The sequence below is a fragment of the Anabrus simplex genome, chromosome 3, assembly GCF_040414725.1.
Source record: "Anabrus simplex isolate iqAnaSimp1 chromosome 3, ASM4041472v1, whole genome shotgun sequence".
Taxonomy (NCBI): domain Eukaryota; kingdom Metazoa; phylum Arthropoda; class Insecta; order Orthoptera; family Tettigoniidae; genus Anabrus; species Anabrus simplex.
In genome coordinates, this window is record NC_090267.1 from 345,277,072 (window position 1) to 345,289,858 (window position 12,787).

At 37.8% G+C, this 12,787-nt stretch overlaps 2 protein-coding genes across 4 annotated transcripts in view; one reads left to right on the forward strand and one right to left on the reverse strand.

Moving 5' to 3' along the window:
* LOC136866360 (retinol dehydrogenase 14) overlaps positions 1-12,787 on the reverse strand; it is a 78,780-nt gene that overhangs the window by 18,964 nt on the left and 47,029 nt on the right. The gene's annotated exons all lie outside the window — the stretch shown is intronic.
* LOC136866359 (uncharacterized) overlaps positions 1-12,787 on the forward strand; it is a 238,770-nt gene that overhangs the window by 10,430 nt on the left and 215,553 nt on the right. The window lies entirely within an intron of this gene.

The following is a 12,787-nucleotide window of genomic DNA, read 5'->3' on the forward strand; positions in this document are numbered from 1 at the left end:
ACCTACGAGTGTCAGTTCAAAAGACCTGCATCAGGGCCTCTATGGAGGCCATATGCCATTTATTTTTTAAGATAATATTTAGATTGATGTTCTCATGTTTCAGAACAATGAACATGATATAAATATTTTCATATGGCTATTACAGCTGGATGGAACCTTGTAAGGCAGATCCTCTGCCATGAATGGGAAACTGGGTTGCTGTGGCGAAGGAGAATATTGTGTATGATGTGTGAGTTACAGGAATGTTTGGGACAGTACAAATACCCAGTCCCCTAGCTCAGGAAATTAGCCATTTACGATTAAAATCCTAAGAACCAGCAGGAAACTGAACCTGGGACCTGAAGGTCAGGACAGTGACCATCCATGGAGCTGGGTTTATGCCGAGAGAAACTAAACTTCTCATTTCATGAAGACTTTGCCCCACTTCAACAGAAATGAATCACAACTGTTAATGCCAAAAGATTTGAGTCTTTGCATAAAGTAAAGTTTCCCTATTGTCTGACTCATTTCACATGGCATAAGCCCAAAAGAATATCATATCTACAGTGATGGTGATGATGGTCAAACTGAATGGCTGAATCTGCTGAGTGCTGACTTTCTAAGTTCAAATTGTCGGACTTGATCCCAGCTCAGTATTGTGGTATTTGAAGGTACTCAGATATGCCAGCCTCATGTTGGCAGATTTATCAGCATGTAAAGAAGTCCTTTAAGACAAAATTTTAGCACCTTGACATCTCCAAAAACAACAACCATAAGACCAATAACATTATGAGTTTATTTATTTAAAAAAAAAGTCCCAATGAACCCAAGGACTGAGGTAAGGACAGACATTTGACATACATTAAGTAACACACAGCATTCGGTTCAAAGAATAAGAATAAGAATAAGAATACTGAACAGGAATACAACATGAACTTTCCTGACACTGGGAAGCTTTTGTTCTTTACAATCTTTTACCATACAGATAAATTTTAACCATTATTATGACTAGATATACTTTCCATATAAGTAATTTTATAGAAATCTTAAATTTGTGTACATTAGCTATTGAATTCATATCAGTGGGTAGATTGTTGTACACACTAATATCAGAGGATAAAAGTTCTTCTTTCGATTTGCTTTACGTCGCACCAACACGACGATGGGATAGGAAAGGCCTAGGAGTGTGAAGGAAGCAGCCGTGGCCTTAATTAAGGTATAGCCGCAACAATAGGGTTTTTAGACCATATTTTGCAGTATTACTTGATTATGTGATGGTCAAGTTTTGACAAGACAATGAATATTAGAGTTAAGAGACAGAACAGTATTTGAGTGACATGATCCAAATTTTACTTTTTGGAGGAAAATTGCTATGGAAAGTTTTATACTTTCTGAAATTGTTAATACATCATTCATTTCATAAATAACTTTTGAAGGTAAACTTTTTTTTTTTACCCAATTTAAATTTTCTTTGGTGCAAAATCCCCATAATATGTTCATGCTGTATAACATGTGTGTAGGTGTCATCATCATCATTTTCATTTACCCTTGTCCAGCTCCTGCCAGGTCAGAGTGTTGATGGTATACCATCACTGACTTTTGGGCTATTGTTACGATGGGGTTGCCACTCTCAAAGAAATGTAGGTGTATTAAAGAATAATAAATGGATTTTCTTAAGGATGGGTGTAAGCTTTTATAATAAAGTATGGATAGTGCACCTAGCACTGGTGTGAATTCAGTAACAACATTTTTTATATGCTTGGACTAGTTTGAGTTGCAGTCAGTAATTAAACCCTAGTACTGGTAATGATCAATTCTTTCAGTGACTATACCTCCAAATTGGATTGTATTCTATGAGGGAATGAATGATCATGATTATTACGTCTGCCTCATAGCATAATGGTTAGCATTGTTAGCTGCTGACCTTGGGGATCCGGCTTCAATTCCCAATACTGCTAAAAATTCAAGAATGGCAGGAGGGCTGGTATGTGGTTAAAATGGTACATGCAGCTCACCTCCATTGGGGGTGTGCCTAAGGACAAGGACAAGAGTTTACTTTTGGCCGGCCCCATGGTGTAGCGGTAACATGCCTACTTCTTACACAGGGGCCCCAGGTTTAATTCCTGGGCAGGTCAGAGATTTTTCGTTGGATCTGAGGGCTGATTCAAAGTTCAGTCAGCCTACATGATTAACTGATGGTAAGATAGCAGCCCTGGTCTAGCAAACCAAGAATAACGGCTGAGAGGATTAGTTGTGTTGACCAAGCAGTGGTTGCTTGGTAGGTCAAAGGGCCTTCTCAACTGGCAGTGCCAGGGTGGTGGTTATATTTTTCTTCTTTTTCGGATCAGTGTTTCAGTGTCAGCTTACAGATCCCAAGATTACAGGTTCACAAAAAAACGTCCATCCAAACCATTTCTGGCGACACATTTGGTGTTCCCCCTACAAAATTAATTAAAACTCAGCCATAATTTGCCGAATGGAGTTCTGGTTTCTCAATTGTACAAGTAAAATACAGATTGATTGATTGATTAATTGCAGTTATTCTACAAGAACTAAAAATATGAATGTATGATATATGTAAATAATAAAGAGATGTCATCATCCTTATGCCAACGGCCGTAGCCGTGTTGAAACACCGGATCCCGTGAGATCTCCAAAGTTAAGCAACATTGGGCGTGGTCAGGAGTTGGATGGGTTGCCACGTGCTGTTGGTGGGGGGTAAGGGAATGGAGGAGCGGAAAGGAACTGGCCACCCTACCGCACGTAAACTCCGGCTCAGGAACACCTCTGCGGAGGTTCGGACCTGCCTTCGGGCAGAATAACCCTTACCTACCTCATCCTTATCATTGTATTTTCTTATTCAATATTCTTTCCTGTTTCTTCGTACATGTTATACTACTTACTTCCCATTTTTCTTCTTCTGATCTTAAAGGTGCCATCTTCCATTACCTTGGTAGTTTTACTTTAATGAAATTCCTATATACGCTCATCAAACATAATTCGGTCAGCCTTTCCTCGTCCATTGTGCTCCTAAGCCAAATCTTTACTCTTTGAAGTATACAGAAGAACCATTCTACACTTGCTGTATTAGAAGGATAGCACTCAAAATTGAAAGTCCTTGCCTCATGGCAGTGGGGGGGAAAAATACTAGTTCCATTAAAAATAGTAATTACTTCAATATTCTGTAATCTGTCCCCTGTTAAATTATTTTTCTCCCACAAGTGATATCACAGGTCCAATTCTGTGGTAATATTACCTAACTCATAAAACCCTCAGAAGGATTCTGCAGGTTTTTTGTTTGTTTGTAAGTTCTGATACTCATTTTGAGCATGTATGAAGGATGTTGTTCGGTTAAGGCAAAAGTTGGGTTAATTTCTTGCAAAAATGGAATATTTTATGATGAAGTAAGAGAATCAAGATATGGTATAATAGGGAACTCCAGTATTCACTGTCACAGTCTGATGGAGGATAACTTCTGTGTTTTTGCTTATGAGCAAGACATGGAACAGACAAGTCTACTTCTGCTTCCACTGCAATGCCTTGTGCTTTTTAAAGTAATTTGTTAGTGATTCAGTCTGCATCCTCATGGTATTTTTTTATTACATCAAGAATTCCTATAATATACTTCCCCACCATGATCAAGGTATTAACTACTGTCTCCAATACTGCCCAAGGACAATGATGAATGATGGTTTTGTAACCGCTGAATGCAGTTGGTACACAAATTTTCATGTGGCATATTTTCCCTCGATGGATAGCTTTTTCCAATCCTTTGACAATCTGGGAGAGATTTTCTGAAAATTTTTGAGTGCTTTCATATTTTCCTGACCTTGTGGTCTTGCACATTCATGATAGATTAGGAGCCCAATTCCTGCTAGCAATTGATTCTCTGGAAAAAATTTATAGTGTCCTTTACAGTGACAATAGTGTTCTGATTTCTGGTACATTATTTACATCGTTCACCACAAGATTGAGTTTGTGGTTTGAGCAATGGAAAAATAATGACTGAGAATATTTTTTCCTTAGAATCCCTTGTACACCACCCTCTTTACCTGCCACTGTGGAATGGCCATAAAAAAAACAAATCCTAAACAATATTCTAGTGAAAAATTATACCTGACCACAAATTTGTCAGTTACTTCAGTATTTGATTGGGACATCTTGTGCTTTTATTTCCACAAAACCAAAAATTCTTCTTGGATTTTCCCTTGGATTTCATCATAGAAACAAAAGCTGATAGAAAGCTGTTCTTTTCCTGCTATGTCTGCTGTTTCATCAGCAAGGACTGCATAAGCCATGGCTATTATAACATCACATATGACATTCTCCCTAATAATTTTGCCACATAAACTTATTCATTCATTTTGTATTTTGGTGATTTCGGATTCTGCATTTTGACGATATTTCTCCAGGGGATTCTTCAATTGTTTGTTGCCAGAATCAATTCTTAAATTCAACAGATCAAAGATAACCCCTTCATCCACTTTCTTTCTTGTGAGAGGCATATCATGTGTGCTGCAGAATATTATACAGGAAATAATTGATGACAATATTTGCCTGTATTTTTATTGTATTTTGATGACAACTCTGCAGCTGGATATCCACAGGTACATTTTCAAGAAAATCCTTTGCAGATACTCTTGAACTTCATGTATGACCTAATCACGAACAATCTCAAAACTCCTCTAATTGTACCAGTGACAGGAGGGAATATGTTTTTTTTTGTTTTTTTTGCAGCTTGCTATACGTTGCACTGACACAGATAGGTCTTACGGCAATGATGGGGCAGAAAAGGGCTAGGAGTGGGAAGGAAGCAGCTGTGGCCTTAATTAAGATAAATTTGCCTGGTGTGAAAATGGGAAACCATAGAAAACCATCTTCAGGGCTGCTGACAGTGTGGTTCGAACCCACTATCTCCTGAATACTGGATACTGGCTGCACTTTATCAACTGCAGAGTGATAGAGTGTCGGCCTCCGTGATGAGCAGACAGCCAGATAGCGTCAAATTAAAATGTCTGCACATGGTAGCTGAGGCCATATGATTATTATTATTATTGCGACTGCAGCTATCGAGCTTGGTGGAGGGAATAAAACACAGTACTTGTAGAGAGCACCCTACAGTCAACTTGAATTCACTAGCCTTCTACATACTGACCCAGGTCATATTCATGGTACCCATCATTCTCTCCAATTTCAGAATTGAGTGAACTAGTAGAAGCTTGTTCAGCTGTTGATGGAGAAAATTCAAGCCCTGGGGCAGTTATGTCCACAGGTACAGGATAATTTGATGTTTGTTCAGTGTCAGCTTTAGTTGAGCTTGGCAGTCTTTTTATTTTTACAATTTGCTTTATGACACAGTCAAAAGCACAAGAAAGCTGAATTCTCCCGAAAATCATTCGAGTTACAAAGAAAATGGATATAACGTTTCTTGTAGAAAATTTAATTTAAAGGCCACATACTGCATTTCATTTTTTGATACGGCCAACTGTTTATTCATTATTTTAGTTGATATAAGGTAAAAATTGCCCAAATTTGAGACATACCCCTGTAAAATCCCCCACTAGTTTGAAATGGTGGGTTATACCAAAATCAAAAGTATCCCTTGCATGACTCAAGATTTCAAGCCATATCCTTACCAAATTTCAGCCTTTCCGGAACAAACAAACAGACATCATTTAATTTTTATTAATAGTAATAGCTGTAGTACCCGGCGTTGCCCGGATAGGTTTTGAATGTTTACCTTTAATATTTGTATTACCAGTTAGTTAAGTGTGAAGTGAATACTTATTGAATTCTTTTCGAGTTGTTGATTTTACGACCTATTATGTGGTTTTAGAGTTATTTAGATGTATCTGATTTCAAGTTTTAGATTATTTAATTTTCGATTAAAACCTTGTCCTTGTGGAAGCTAGAATTGACTGGGAAGGACTTGATTCTTTCCAAAAAAAAAGTAAAAGTAATAATTATATGTATTTACCAGTCACACCGTTCATAATGATGTACACGATTTTGGCAGTCATTGAGACTGTCACAATCAGCCTAGTGACCCCAAAAGCAGTGTATACAACACTAATCTCAGTCATTTTATACTATATACTTTTAAGCCCTTCTCAGCTCCTGTCTCAATGGATACTGAACATGGACTTAAACGGTATCAAGAGTGTCACAGTTCATATAAGAGACACATAAACAATGGATTTCGACATTAATATTGGTTATTTTCCATCATTTCTGCACATCAGCCCCTCTCATTCCCCACCCCCAGCGGAGGCTGTGATTTTTCATCTCCATAGTATTTTTTTCTAAGATGGTAAGTCATATGTGTACCAAGTCTCGTTGAGAGCAATTCTGGAACATACCCACATATAGTACATCCATAATATGCGTTATATTTACATTCATTTTTACCCCCTCTCAACCTCCATACTGATTCCGGCTGAAGTATGACTTAACCATCCAGAGTGTTACAGATCAACTCTGTGACCTTGTAAAGAACGTATTAAACATTAATATCAGTAAAAAATAATTTATTTATATATATCACCATCTCCCCTAGGTGTGCCAGGGGTGTTTTACCCCAACAGTATTTTTTTCAGATAGTAAGTCATACATGTACCAATTTTATATGAGGGCTATGCTGGATGAAAAATACATCTGTATTTTTGGTCATTTTGAACATTTTCCTTTCCACCCCTTCTAATATCCATGCAGATAGGGGATGAACAACGACAACCGGAGTGTCATTATTCACCTCAGCGACCTCGAAAAGTATGGACTGTACACAAATATTTGTCGTTATCTATTATTTTTTATATTTCATCCGTCTTTCTGTGTTTTTTATAATTCACCCTTGCCCCTAGGGGTGCTAGGTATATCTGACCCCCACAGTAATGTTTCCCATACAGTAAGTCATGTGTATACCAAGTTTGGGTGAGAGGTATGCTAGAGCATACACACATACATCTTAAAACTCTGCCCCTTTGGACATTTTCTTTTCTTTACCGGTTCTAACTCGCCTGCCAATTAGGACTAAACTTAACCTTAAACGGCATCCAGAGTGTCACAGTTCATCTCAGCGATCCTCAAAACTATGGATTAGACACAGATATCGGTCGTTTTCGTTTAATGTTAACATTTCAGCTCTACTTTAGAGGCTAGGGTCGTCTTACCCCAATGGTATTTTTTTCCAGACAGTAGATCCAATTTTGGTTGAGAATTATGCTGGAATATACACATATATGTCCATTATCTTGGTCATTTTGGAAATTTTGTTTTTCACTTCTTCTCACCGCTATGCGAAAGGAGGCAGAACTTGGACTTTTCGGAGTGTTACTGTACATCTTAGCGATCCCGAAAAGAATGGATTAGATTATTTCTACATCTCACCCCCTCGTGGGTGTGCTTAGCATTGTCATACCTCCATGCACTTTGTCTCCTGATAATAAGTCATAAGTGACTAAGTTTGTTTGAAATCGCTCCCGTAGTCCCAAAAAGTATGGATTCAACACTAATATTGTTGTATTTTGTCCCCTTGTCTAAGGCTTCTAGGGGTGCCTTTCCCCCACAGTATTTTTTTCTAGACAGTAGGTAATATTTGTAACAAGTTCAGCTGACAAATATATTCGAATGTACACACAAACATCCTTAAACTCAGTCATTTGGATATTTTCTTTTTTTCACTTCTTCTCACCCGCCTGTCAATTGGGGATCAACTTGGACCTAAATGACAACCAGGGCATCACTATTCATTTCAGCGACCCCAAAAACAATTTTGATGTGACCCTATTTTTCATTATTTATATATCTCACCCTTTACAACACCTACCCCTAGGGGTGCTAATTTGTCATAACCCTGCCCAATTTATCTCCTGATAGTAATTCATAAGTGTACCAGGTTTTTTTTAATCGCTCCAGTAGTCCAGAAAAGTATTATTGTTCACTTTTAGTTACATATGTGAATCACCCCTCCTCTAGAGGTTCCAGGGGTGTCTTATCATAAGCAGTACTTTCTCCAGATAGTAAGTCATACTTGTATCAATTTTGGTTGAAAACTATACTGTAACATACATAGGCTACGGTACGTCCATTATTTTGATCATTTTTTAAAATTTCTGTTTTACGCCTTCTCCCCCTATGACAAAGGGGGATGAAATGTGTTATAAAAAATCCAGAGTGTCATTATTAATCTCAGAGACCCCAAAATTATGGATTCGAATCTATTTTCGTTTTTTACTTAACACTTCCCACGCGCCCCAAACCCCAAAGGGGACTGAACTTGGACTTATAAAATATTCGGAGTGAGACGAATTATCTCAGTGCCCACGAAAACTACCGATTCGACACTATTTTAGATTACTTTGTATATCACTCTCCCCTCTTCCCCACCTCGAAGGGGATGAACTTGGACTTTAAAAAATCCGGAGTGTCTCTATTCACCTCAGTGACACCAAAACCTATGGATTCGACACTATTTTCGATCATGTTTATATCTCACTCCCCCATAATCCCCACCAAATAGGCGGATGAACATGGACTCATAAAAAATCTGGAGTGCCACAATTTACCTCAGCGACCCCGAAAACTATGGATTCGACACTATTTTCGATCATGTTTATATCTCACTCCCCCATAATCCCCACCATATAGGCGGATGAACATGGACTCATAAAAATTCCGGAGTGCCACTAATTATCTAAGCGACTACGAAAACTGTGGATTCGACACTATTTTCGGTTGTTTTTGTATAGCTCTTGCCCCCCCCCCCGAAGGGGCTGAACTTGGTTTATAAAATTCTGAAATGTCACTGTTCATATCAGCGACCCCGAAAAGTATGGATTCTATTGAATTGAAATAATAACATTAAGTTATTTATTAGACCACCTAATCAATACAAAATCGTCTTGGATGATTTACATAAATTTGTTAGCTAATAGTGGTACATGTTTCGCCTTCCCTGAAGGCATCATCAGCCATAGTCTTAACCTTAAATTAAAAATAAGCGTCTAAATAACATGTAGTAATGAAATGAATTTTAAAATCTTGAAGAGATTTGAAGTGAAATAACATTAAAAATAACAATGATGGTTTGAAAATACAATGTGATGAGATACAATAGTGGAAGTATTAACAAAATTAACATTAGAAGGCTGCTAAAATAAGTACAATGGATAAAACAACAGATTGTTATACAACAAGTCGTAAGATTGCATAAAAGTAAAGTTGATAGTCTGGCGGTTATAATTAGACGATGAAAAAACTTATATAATCAAAGTAAAGAAGAGAGAATAAAAGTCAAAGTTAGTCGAGAGATCCGAAGTTAATCATGATTTTGAAGATAAAAGACGAAAGTCAGATGCATATGGTGAAGTTGTAGAACACTTTTTTGTTGAGGATATGAAGTTGGTGAATAGAAGTTGAAGAACAGTTTCAAATAGGATCACTATAAAGTATGGATTCGACAATACTTTCAATGATTTTTATATCTCACCCCCTCTCCACCCCCACCCATATGGATGCCTGGGGTGTCTCACCCCAAGTGATTTGTCTCATGATACTAAAAATCCCAGAGTGTCGCTATTCATCTCAGCGACCCCAAAAATTGTGGATTCCACACTATTTTTGACTATTTTTATATACCACTCCTCCCTCGCCCCTACCCCAAAAGGGGGCTGAACTTGGACTTATAAAAAATCCGGAGCCTCACTATTCATCCCAGCGCCCGAAAACTATGGACTCGACTCTATTTTTTTATTATTTCAACACTATTTTCGAATATTTTATATATCACTCCTCCCTCGTCCCCCACCCGAAAGGGCACTGAATTTGGACTTGGAAAAATTCCAGAGTATTGCTATTCATCTCAGCGAATCCGAAAACGATGGATTCGACACTATTTTCGTATATTTTTATATGTGCCCCTCCTCGCCCCCCCCCCCCCCGCCCCTAAGGGTACTTGGGGTGTCTTACCCCCACATGGTTTGTCTCCTGATACTAGGTCGTAAGTGTACTAAGTTTGGTGTAAATCGCTCCAGTGGTTTAGGAGGAGATGTAATACATACATACAATGACATATATATATAGATGAAATATAAAATGTTTATAATAAACATATATGCATTTTTTCCACACCTTGTAATTGCAGAGAGCACCCTTCAGTCAACATGAATACACTAGCCACAATGCGTAATTATCCAACCAGGCATGATTAAATTTTCCCTGTAAATGGCCTGCTCATTTCGAAATCATAATTCCTTGGTAGAGCCCAGGTATTTAGTAACACATCTTTCTTCTTTTCCACTGTTAGCTGGAGAGCTGAATTAGTATCCTCAATATTTGCACTTTTTAATTTTAATTTTAAAAGGATTGATTTATTAGATTAAAATGAGCAAAATGTATAAAAACAAAATATAAATACTAACAAAAGTAATTGAAAAAGTGATGAACTGTAGCCAACTGGGCTTTTTAGTGCCGGGAGTGTCCGAGGACATGTTCGGCTTGCCAGGTGCAGGTCTTTTTATTTGACACCCGTAGGCGACGTGCACGTCGTGATGAGGATGAAATGATGATGAAGACGACATATACACCCCGCCCCCGTGCCAGCGAAATTAACCAATGATGGCTAAAATTCCCGACCCTGCCGGAAATCAAACCCAGGACGCTTCTGACCAAAGGCCAACTATGGAGCCGGACAGGTTAACAATAAGTGGCATCTGGATAGAATTTAATTACCATTTGCAAGCAATCATTATGAATGTGTTATTGACCCATGACAGACCATCTGAAATAAATGCATGTTGAGGCTAGATATGATTACCCGGTTTTTTAACATCACATTATTGAAGTAATAATAATAATAATAATAATAACTTAAATGTTTCCACCTTTTCAATACAATATATTCACAAAATTACAAAATTATACGGTACTAGTTTCGACCCATCTAGGGGTCATCATCAGTCGTATTGGAGCAAAGATCATTTGTGGCGAAATCCTAAGACGAAAAAAAAAAAAATAAATAAATAAATAATAAATAAATAAAAAAAAATATTGTCTTAGGATTTCGCCACAAATGATCTTTGCTCCAATACGGCTGATGATGACCCCTAGATGGGTCGAAACTAGTACCGTATAATTTTGTAATTTTGTGAATATATTGTATTGAAAAGGTGGAAACATTTAAGTTATTATTATTATTATTATTACTTATATATTGTTCAATACGGACCAAAAACATGAAATTCATAACCATCAATCACATTATTGGACAATATATCTTGTCTATATTTTTGTTTCCTAAACTTAGGAATAGATGAGCTCATGTGGTGGCCGTGATCACTGAGGCATAAAGTCTATATGCTCTGACACTATAGTTAGCTGGTTTAAGTCCCGTTGGTTGAAAAAATTTCATCATCAGAATGTTGGCTGGCAGGGTAGGTGGTGGTATACAATTTCTAATCACTACACTGCGTGCCTGAAGTCTGGAGTCAATTCCAAACCTCTCTGCAGTGTTCACGAAGCAGTTGATGGTGATTTGTCCGTCAGATGGCGACATTAAGCCTTGAACAGCCCCTTGGTACTATTCGACCGGAGTGGAGTATGTTCCAGCACTGGGTTTCACCCTCTCCCTTCCTAATACCATGTATTATGTCATTCATTTCTTCACATTAACTCATCTGGTGAGGTTGTCATAAGAAAGGACACCTGGTCATAGAAACTCGCTATGAAAATTTATCTCACTTCATACCCGACCCTGTAGGGAAATGGTAGAAGGGTTGGACATACATACTCAGGTACAGATAGGAGATGGGGTACATGTAACATAACCAATGATTTTATTTCTGAAATTAGCTTTTCCATGTAATTTTTTTTTAAACAGGGGATTTTCTGGTGTGAAGGTGGACCACTGCCTTAATTCAGCTTTCTTACTGTCACATTATTTTAAATGTTGTTATTATTATGTTTTTCAGAGAATACAACTGTCAAAAAAAAAAAAAAAAAAAAAAAGTAGAGATAGAAGCAGTGGAAGCATTTATGAAACTAGACTGCCAAGTTTTGGGTCACTTACATCCGGGAAACTGTGGATTTGAACCCCACTGTCGGCAGCCCTGATTATGGTTTTCCACAATTTCCCATTTTCACACCAGCCAAACGGAGGGTATTTTGAACATTTCATGTAAAAAGAGTTTTGTGTGGTATGCTGGTACATTCTATTACGGTGTGTTTCTCATGATTAATGTATTATGTAAAGGTGTAGAAAATAAGTTCCAACACGGAAATAAAGCATTCCCGAACCCTTGTCCATATGACATATGACATATTTTCTTCTTTACATGAAATAAATTTCATGGTTGAAGCCTGTATTGACAATAAGTATTTTGAGAGAAGTTTTTTTTTCAATTTGTTTTACATTGCATCGACACAGATAGGTCTTATGGCGATGATGGGATAGGAAAGGGCTAGGAGTGGGAAGGAAGTGGCCGTGGTCTTAATTAAGGTACAGCCCCAGCATTTGCCTGGTATGAAAATGGGAAACCACGGAAAACCATCTTCAGGGCTGCTGACAGTGGGGCTCGAACCCACCATCTCCCGGATGCAAACTCACAGCTGCGCGCCCCTAACCGCATGGCCAACTTGCTCGGTTTCGTGAGAAGTAATGAAAAAAGTGAACCTCTTTCAGAATACTTTTTATGATATAAAAATATTTTCTTCTTCTACGTGTGAGGAATGTGTCCTGAAAGTTTGGCTGTACCTTATAGTTACAGCCTGTATACCTCTACAAATTGAATCATTCACTCACTTTCTTCAAAGG